Genomic DNA, 9,047 nt, shown 5'->3' with positions numbered 1-9,047 from the left:
TCTAAGTGCTACAACAGCTCCAAAGAAGAGCAAAAAAGCTGGTGAAGGGTCTGCTGAGCAAGTCTTATGAAGAACAAAAGGAAGTGGGTTTTTTAATCTGGAGAAAAGGAGCCTGAGGGTAGACTTTCTTGCTCTCTACAACTCTGTGAAAGAAGGTTGTAGTGAGGTGGGCGTTGGTCTCCTCTCCCAAGTAAGAATTGATAGTATGAGAGAAAGAGAGGAAATGGCATCAAGTTGTGCCAGGGGAGGTTTAAGTTGGACTTTAGAAAGATTGGTTTTGTCCAGAAAAATTGTCAAGCCCTGAAGCAGGCTGCCCAGGGAAGTGGTGGAGTCACCGTCCCTAGAAGTATTTAAAAGATGTGTAGACATGGCACTTGAGAAGATGGTTTAGTGTTGGACTTGACTGTGAGGTTAGTGGTTGGACTCAATGATCTTAAAGGTCTTTTCCAGCCTAAAATACTAACCTTCATTTCCACTGGAAATGCAGTAACTGCTAGAGATTAGGGAGTAAACAGACTGTAAAACACACACAGTGTCCACAACCTTCTAGTTTACAGCCTCATGCAGTCATTCATTAGCAGCACCCTAAAACCCACAGTATAAATCACTCACTAATTCCCACCTTGGACGTGTCTAAGCAAAGGAAAAGAGACTTTCTGCCACAAGAAGGAATAGAAATAACTTTGGAAATACAGAAAGAAAGGTTATTATTATTCTTTTCTGGTATGCCATCAATCAATCCTTCTCTGGCCTCCAGGAATTCTTCTCATGCATTTTTATTTCTTTCACTCAACTCATGGCCTTTTCCTCCAGTCTGGTGTCCTCCAGTCTGGTGTCCTTCAGGTGGATACCTGAAGGATACTTTACTGCCTTAAACCTATATATCCTGACAGCAGCCATAGCTGAGCTCCTGTGTTTAACACAATAGAGAGGTGCCCTTCACAGCCTTTAACTCTTGCTTGGTGAGGATGTCAACATCAGCATCACCTGGTTTGCTTCTATGGATGAAGAGTGAAGAAGCAGATCTTCCTGCTGCTAAACTCTTTGGTCCCTCCAGCACCATGGTTTGTGGCGTGTCATGGCTGAGGATACAAGATTGAACCAGGTAGGTGCTCGGTCTCATGTCTCAAAGGGAAATCTTTGTAACTCCAAACTTCCTCTGTCTTCCTGCCAGTGATAAAAGGGGTCCTGGAGTGAGGAATGAGCACACTGCCTATGTCTTAAAAAGCCAGGAGGAAATGGCAGTGCCTTTGTGGATAAAACTACACTGACATATCCAATAACTAACACAGCCTTGAAACACATGGCTGTTCTTGATCCCAAGTAGTGACATAGAATCATAGCATTGTTAGGGTTGGAAGGGACCTCAAGGATCATCTAGTTCCAAGGCCCTTGCCATGGGCAGGGACACCTCACACTACATCAGGTTGCCCAGAGCCACATCCAGCCTAACCTTAAAAAACTCCAGGGATGAGGCTTCCACCACCTCCCTGGGCAATCTGTTCCAGCGTCTCACCACTCTCATGGTAAAGAATTTCCTCCTAACATCCCATATGAATCTACCCACTTTTATTTCTGCTCTATTCCCCCTAGTCCTATCACTACCTGATGTGCTAAAAAGTCCCTCTCCAGCTTTCTTGTAGGCCTCTTCAGACACTGGAAAGCCACAAGAAGGGCTCCTCAGAGCTTTCTCTTCTCCAGACTGAATAGCCCCAACTCTCTCAGTCTGTCTTCATAGGAGAGGAGCTCCAGCCCTCTGATCATCCTTGTGGCCCTTCTCTGGACACACTCCAGCACATCCATATCCTTCTTGTAATAGGGGGTCCAGCACTATATGCAGTAATCCAGGTGGGGTCCCGCCAGAGTGCAGCAGATGGGGAGAATCACCTCCCTCATCCTGCTGACTATGCTTCTCTTGATGCAAACCAGGATACAATTGGTTTTCTGGGCTGCAAGTGCACACTGGTGGCTCATGTTGAGGTTCTCATCCCCCAATGACATGCTGATGTGTTGTGTAAGTCCCAGGTTGCTGCCAAGAGAACATCTCCAAATGCGGGCCTGTGACAATTCATTAAATGTTATTAGATCTTTCTGTGCTTTGCTTGCTTATCAAGCTCTGTTGTATTACCTGTTGGACATAACAGATTGCCTCTCTTTTAATTGAATGACACACCAGAAAGCAGAGCAGAGAGCTCAGAGGCTGCCACTGCGCATGAGTTGTAAAGAATAAGAACTCGATAGGGAAAAATTATCTGAACATCTCCCTATTATATTTAATAAAGAAACAATAAATTGTTATGGTCTTGGATGGCTGGGAAAAATAATGGGTTGAACAACAGACAACCTCATTTCTCTTTCCAACTGTGCAGAAATTAAATGTCAACTACAAACACTTATTCTTCATTTTCACTTCTCTGTACCATACTCCTTGTCAGGCTCCCTAACTGAAAGTGAAGCAGGAGAGGGGGCAAAACCAACCTCACTTCCAAGAAAGCAACAAGAATTTTAAAATGCTAGAGCAGACTCTGAAACTCATGAGTGCTCTTCATAATTGCCTGTGCAGGGCAATCTTCTACCCTGCAAAGCCATCTCCCATTAATACTTTAAACCAGAAATTAGCTGGCTGTGATTTCACAGAGTTCAAGGTGACAATCATGTGTCAAAGGAGAAAGTTGTTTCCTGCAGAATATACTCATGAATATAAGCAGTGCATTTGTTTTTCTGCCATTATAGACCTTATTTGCTTGTTCCCACATCGAGGATGTTTAAAATGCATTGAAAATGAATGGAGGTGGAAAGCACAGGAAAAGCAAAATCAGCTCACAGAAGAATTAATTAAGCAATAAGCAGTAGATCAAAGCAGCAGAGAGTCAGACTGGTGGCTTTGTGTTTCACTTCTAACCAAGTTTTGGCTGAAGCTGTTCTGGTCTAATTCTGGATCAAGCCTAACACAACCTGAAAATGTTGATGTGTAGCCAGAGGTTTGAATATTTCCTTGATTAATTCCCCCAGATGATCAACTCAAAGGCGATTTACAAAGTGTTTCCTCTTTTGTGTGGTCCAGCAGGCCATAAGAAACTTTTAATGTGGATTTTGATGTTGCCCCATCCTGCCACAGCTGCACCATAGCATCTTCTGAGGTCCCCCCATGGGGGGCCAGGAGCTGTGTCTGCTTCCCCATCCCAGTGTGGGAGTCAGTATGATTGTAAACGTTTTGCACTCTTCTTTGTGGCTCAAATAAAGGCCTGTGTGAGGTGGTGCCACTGACAACATTATTGAACTGAGCCAGCCATCTCCTTGTATGGTCCATCCAGGAATCTGCAGGACCCCTGCATGTCTGCTGTCTGTGCTGAAAATAGTCTCCACATCCACCTCTCCTGTATAAAGCTGTTGTGAAGCAGCCTCTACATGTTTGCAATGGGAACAGAGCTCTCCAGCAAGAGATGGGCAGTGTTCACCAATCATGACATCCAGCTGATGGATGAGCTATTGATGGCCCTTCTGCCAAGAGCAGCAGCAGCATCACATTCTTGTTTATATTATCACCATGAAGGTCACCAAGAGGGCTGAATGCAGATCACAGAATCAACCAGGCTGGAAAAGACCTCAGAGATCATCAAGTCCAACCTATCACCTAATACATAACACCTCATGACAACTAAACCATGGCTTCAAGTGTCATGTCCAATCCTTTTTTGAACACTTCCATGGATGGTGACTCCACCGCCTCCCTGGGTAGCACATTCCAATGATCAATTATTCTTTCTGGGAAGAACTTTCTCCTCACCTTGAGCCTAAACTTCCGCTGGCACAGGATGACACTGTGTCTTCTTGTTCTGTCACTGCTTGCCTGGGAGAAGAGATCAACCACCACCTGGCTACAGCCTCCTTTCAGGTAGGTGTAGAGAGAAATAAGGTCTCTCCTGAGCCTCCTCTTCTCCAGGTTAAACAACCCCAGCTCCCTCAGCCTCTCCTCACAGGGCTTGTGCTTGAGACCTCTCACCAGCCTCATTGCCCTTCTCTGGACAGGTTCAAGTATCTCAATGTCCTTCTTAAATTGAGGAGGCCAGAGCTGGACACAGTACTCAAGGTGTGGCCTAACCAAATGACAAAGATACAAAGGAAACAGACCTGCTACCACTTAGTTTAAGCTGATTTCCCAAACTGTTGAAAGCAGAATGCTGGCACACAGCCTGGTGCAGCAATAGTTGCTGCCTCTGCTGCCAAAAGCACTAAGTCCTGCCATGTCTTCTGCAATTACTGCTTCTGCCCTACCCAAGTCACTTCCAATGATGGTGCTGGCAGTGCCAGCTCCAGGCAAACTTCCCAGGCTGCCCCATGTTTATTGCTTCCACCCTGAGCTGCCAGCAGCATTGTGGCAGGTGGACTGGCTCAATGTCTGTGGCAATTTATTAAAAAGAAAATAGCAACTGCAGGAAAGAACAAAGGGGAAAATACCGAAACCTGGCATTGGTGGGAGCTCATTAAAGCCCCACAGCTCCTAAGAAGAATTTCAAGCTGACAGCTTGATGCTTGCTTACGTGAAACTTCATGCTGGAAATGGGATAAATCCATTTAGGAATTCTAGAGAGCAAGTCTTATGAAGAGTAGCTAAGGCAATTGGGATTGTTTAGTTTGGAGAAGAGGAGGCTGAGGGGAGATTTTCTGAAAGGATGTTGTAGTGAGTTGGGGGTCAGTGTCTTTTCTGTAGTATCAGGGGATACTGGCCTGAAACTGTGCCAGGGGAGGTTTAGGTTGGAGATTAGGTGGTTTTCACTGAAAGAGTGGTCAGGCAGTGGAACAGGCTGTCCAGGGAGGTGGTGAAGCCACTGTCCCTGGAGGTGTTCAAGAAACATGTGGACAAAGCACTTTGGAATCTGGTTTAATGGCCATAGTGGTGTTAGGCTTATGGTTTGACTTGGTGCTCTTTTCCAACTGAAACAATTCTACAAATCTATGATTCTAATGCTCCTTCTTTAGTGTGGATCCATGCACTACTTGTTTTCATTCTTAATAGAGTGAAGTCTTTAATTTTTCAGCCATCAGGTAGCTGTCTTTAGACCTTCCATCAGGAAGCTGTACTGAAGCCCTGACACTTGATGGGGCTGGTGGAGGGGCAGTTGTCTGCTTGAGAACTTACCCATGGCAACAGCCTCTGTCTGAATACACACGTGAGTTTGAATTGAATATGTACAGACATTTTGTGCAAAGTGGGAATAGATATAGAGTCAAAGTTGGCTTGGGAATGAGCTCAGGAAGGCAAAAGGTGTACACAGATATAAAGGACTGTGTTTGTGTGCCATGGAGAACTAGGAATGGGCAATGCTGTTTATTCCTTGTGATTTTGACAGATTGGAAAATCAAAGCAGCCCAAGGAGAAGGCTGATTTCCCTGGCTGCAATAAAGGAGTTCACAGCATTCAATGGTGACAACAGAAATGACATCTGACTGTGTGTCAGTGTTTTCCCTGAGTTCCCAGGAGTAAAGAATAACATTCCTGATGAATCCATCTGTGACAAGATAATACCTTCTCCCAAATATTGCCCATAGAGGACCCTCTTAATCTCTTTAGCAGCAAGCATTGAGTTTTCGACATCAAATTAGTGAATGCTGGTTTGCTAATCAGCAATCAGAACCAGGTCTGATGGTTAGTTCTGGCCCAACACCGAGTCTCCACAGGATGGGGAGATGCCTGTCTTCTGTCTCCTCCATTGTCTGCCAAAGGGAAGAGTGTATTAGCAAGCTCAGGCAAAGGTCCTGGATGGTGTTCCGTTCTAGAAAGCGTATGTCAAACTTCACTGGGAAAAGAGGATTATAGCAAGGAAGATGTAACCATTGTCTGAGTTGTTAGTTCATGTCCTTCCAGGATATTTGCTTATGGCACAAGGAGAGGCAACTGGTCATCATCACAAAGAGGCATGCATTGGAAAGGCCTGAATGAAAACCTGGCACCATTCATTATCAGTGAGGTCCAGCCTATCATCTCCTGGGCTCGGGACCTGTTTTGCAACCCCAGGAAATGATGGTATGTGCCTGAAGGCATTTCCAAACATGCAGATCCCTTGTAAGGTATCAATTAGGAACAAGAAGGAAGTGCAGAAGAAGGTAGTCAGTCTTCTTGACAGCAGGCTGAAGAGTCACACAAGCTCCCATCTCTGAGTACAAGGATCATTTCTGCTGCAGGTGGAACTGGCTTTCTCAACTCTGAGTGAAGCATAGCAGAGAGGCTCTTTGTGCTAACTCAAGGGAAAACCTTGGAAAATGCTTTGTTAACCATATCTGAAATGTGTTTAATGAAGACACAGTGAAAGAAGTGGAGGAGTATTTTGGAACGCATGTGATCTGGGTGTGGTTTGGATTTGGGTTTACAAACTTTGCCAGGTGTTTCTTAGTGCCAAATATTTAGTATTTAGAAACTGACAGATGTATTTGCCAACAGATTTTGAAGGAAAGGAGGCTGAGGTGCTTGGTGTGGGTTGTGTATACCTACATACTTTTATATTTGCCTTTTTGTCATTGATGTCTACAAACTATCAAAAAAAAACCCAACCCTTTCTCACAAGTTTTGTAGAAGCCAGGTAGAGAACAGAGTGACTTCCCTACAGGCTCAATCCTTCCAACATCTACCAAGCAGCTTAACTACAGAACACAGCCCTAAGGAAGTAGCCTTCTTCCTGGGTCCTCCTCTCTGAAATTGTGGTAGAGGTTACATGTGTTGTGTAATAAACTCTTGTGGCAGACTGAAGAGATGAGAATTTCAAGTAGCAACTCATTGGTAAACCAATGGTCAGAAGAGAGAGGTATACCAAGACAGAAATGGGTTCAAGGAGCAAACCTATGCTGCCTATGGGGCTACATTAAAGATGGGCAAAGAGTGCTGAAGGGCAGGTCCTGCCTGACCAACCTGATCTCCTTCTGTGCCCAGGTGACTGCCTGGTGGATGTGGGGCAGGCTGTGGATGTGGTCTACCTGGACCTCAGCAAGGCCTTTGACACCGTCCCCCACAGCAAACTCCTGGCCAAGCTGTCAGCCCATGGCTTGGATGGGAGCACACTGCGATGGGTTAGGAACTGGCTGGAGGGCCGAGCCCAGAGAGTGGTAGTGAATGGTGCCACATCCAGCTGGCAGCCAGGCACCAGTGGTGTGCCCCATGGATCAGTACTGGGCCCCATGCTCTTTAACATCTTTATTGATGATCTGGATGAGGGCATTGAGTCCATCATCAGTAAATTGGCTGACAACACCAAGCTGGAGCCAGGAGTTGTTCTGCTGGAGGGCAGAGAGGCTCTGCAGAGGGACCTCGACAGGCTGGGCAGATGGGCAGAGTCCAAGGGCAGGAGATTTAACACATCCAAGTGCCGGGTTCTGCACATTGGCCACAACAACCCCATGCAGAGATACAGGCTGGGGTCAGAGTGGCTGGAAAGCAGTCAGGTGGAAAGGGACCTGGGGGTGCTGGTTGATGGTAGGCTGAACATGAGCGTGCGGTGTGCCCAGGCAGCCAGGAGGGCCAATGGCATCCTGGCCTGCATCAGGAACAGTGTGGCCAGCAGGAGCAGGGAGGTCATTCTGCCCCTGTACACTGCACTGGTTAGGCCACACCTTGAGTCCTGTGTCCAGTTCTGGGCCCCTCAGTTTAGGAAGGATGTTGACTTGCTGGAACGAGTCCAGAGAAGGGCAACAAAGTTGGTGAGGGGCTTGGAGCACAAGCCCTACGAGGAGAGGCTGAGGGAGCTGGGGTTGCTTAGCCTGGAGAAGAGGAGACTCAGGGGTGACCTTATTGCTCTCTACAACTACCTGAAAGGTGGTTGTAGCCAGGAAGGGGTTGGTCTCTTCTCCCAGGCAACCAGCACCAGAACAAGGGGACACAGTCTCAGGCTGCGCCAGGGGAGGTTTAGGCTGGAGGTTAGGAGGAAGTTTTACACAGAGAGAGTGATTGCCCACTGGAATGGGCTGCCTGAGGAGGTGGTGGGGTCGCCGTCGCTGGGGGTGTTCAGGGTGAGGCTTGACAGGATGCTTGGTTGCATGGTTTAGTTGATTAGGTGTTGTTGGATGATAGGTTGGACACGATGATCTTGAAGGTCTCTTCCAACCTGGTTTATTCTATTCTATTCTATTCTATTCTATTCTATTCTATTCTATTCTATTCTATTCTATTCTATTCTATTCTAATTTGAGCAAGATTGAACTAAGTTTAGTTTTACTGAGTGGATTTATTCCACTTCCCTGGATATAATTTATGTTGCATTGAATTACAACCTGAGCAGAGCCCAGCGTCCTCACACTGCTGCTGAGTCACGCGGCAACCACCCAAGCATTTGAAGCCAGTTACAGCCCTTGGACAAGGGGTCATCAATGTTGCTGGACAAAACCAGTTTACTCTCTGCAGACTGCCTACAGAATTCATGTGCTGGCCTGGTGAAGGAAATAAATGTATAGAATCACTTTTGTTGGAAAAGACCTTTAAAAGGAGGCCCACCATCAACCTAAGACCACCATGGCCACTAAACCATGTCCCAAAGTGCTGTGTCTACACTGTTTTTGAACACCTCCAGGGATGGTGACTCCACTCCTTCCCTGGGCAGCCTGTTCCAATGCTTGACCATCGAAACAGCAAAGCACAAAAACTGCAGGAAGGTGGGTGGGCTTGGAAATGTTTTGCTGCTCCATGCTGAGCAAGCTGTGGGTACATTAGCTGGTCCAGCACTGGGCACTACAGAGGTGAAAAATTGTTTTCCATTTCATAGGAGAATCTGTGGAGAAGCTCATTGTATCCCTTAATGGCTGGATGCCTCAAAACACAGCATGAAGAAATGTACTTACTGAACCAGATTATTATTTGTCTGTGATGGCTGCTGTTCCACAGAATCACAGAATGTTAAGTGTTGGAAGGGACCTCCAGAGATCATCGAGTCCAACACCCCTGCCAAAGCAGGATCACCTAGGGCAGGCTGCACAGGAATGCAGCCAGGCAGGTTTTGAGTCTCCAGAGGAGAGCCCACAACCTCTGGGCAGCCTGTACCATTTCTATCTCCTGGAAACATTCT

Source organism: Dryobates pubescens, chromosome 3, assembly GCF_014839835.1.
Source record: "Dryobates pubescens isolate bDryPub1 chromosome 3, bDryPub1.pri, whole genome shotgun sequence".
NCBI lineage: Eukaryota > Metazoa > Chordata > Aves > Piciformes > Picidae > Dryobates > Dryobates pubescens.
Note: the sequence above shows the minus strand (reverse complement) of the source record.